At 28.3% G+C, this 975-nt stretch overlaps 1 non-coding gene across 1 annotated transcript; it reads left to right on the plus strand.

Moving 5' to 3' along the window:
* The first annotated feature begins 903 nt into the window (after positions 1-903).
* On the plus strand, positions 904-975 carry TRNAQ-CUG. Its single transcript has one exon. It is a non-coding gene; the product is annotated as a tRNA-Gln (tRNA).

A 975-nucleotide genomic window follows, 5' to 3' on the forward strand; every position in this document is an offset into this window, starting at 1 on the left:
AAATAAATATATATCTTTTTTAAGTTTAGGGATTAAAACGCTCGTTTTTTAAAGTTTAGAGACTAAAATAGAACAAGATTCAAAGTTTAGGGACTAAAATAAGATTTAAACCTTGTAGGAAAACTGAACCTCCATACTTCTTAATTGGTGGGTTTAAATCCTATTTTGGTAATTGAACTTTGAATCTTGTTTTTGATCCCTATACTTTCAAAAACAACTGTTTTAGTTCTTGAACTTTTTAAAGGTATTTATTTTAGTCCCTACTATTAACATTTTGTTAACTCTTTGATGAAATTGCGTCTAACATGTGTTGAGTAACATGTAGGTGAAATACAATGCCAACAACCAACACGACAAATTATTGAACAGACAAAATCTTGAACGTAAAATAAATTTTGAGTTCTCACATAGAAAATCCCTTTACCACCTAGAAACCCTAGATTTTTTAGTGTGGCTAACTGGTAGCCTAATCATTTAAAAATACAAGTCATCTCAATATCTTGTTTAAAGGGTTAACAAAATCTTAATAATAAGGACCAAAGTAAACACTTTTTTAAAATTCAGGGACTAGAATAGACGTTTTTAAAAACTTAAAGACCAAATTAAAACAAGATTCAAAGTTCAGGAACTAAAATAGAATTTAAACCTAATTGTTATTATTTCACTTTTACCTCTAACAAGTTGTTTTAAAGTTTATAAAATAGATGAACTCTTTTAGCTATATAGAATAAAATTATTTCACAAAATGATAAATAACAAATTGACTTTGCTTGTGGAAATAAAAAATGTGTAAGCATATGTTATGCATTTCAGTTGATCAATTCATTTATTATTATTATTATTTTAACGTAGTTTCAGTGTAATTAAGGTTTTAATGAAAAGTGTAAAGTTATTAAGCAGCAAGGTCCCATGGTCTAGTGGTTAGGACATTGGACTCTGAATCCAGTAACCCGAGTTCAAATCTCGGTGGGACCT

This window comes from Benincasa hispida, chromosome 9 (assembly GCF_009727055.1).
Source record: "Benincasa hispida cultivar B227 chromosome 9, ASM972705v1, whole genome shotgun sequence".
In the NCBI taxonomy this organism is placed as follows: domain Eukaryota; kingdom Viridiplantae; phylum Streptophyta; class Magnoliopsida; order Cucurbitales; family Cucurbitaceae; genus Benincasa; species Benincasa hispida.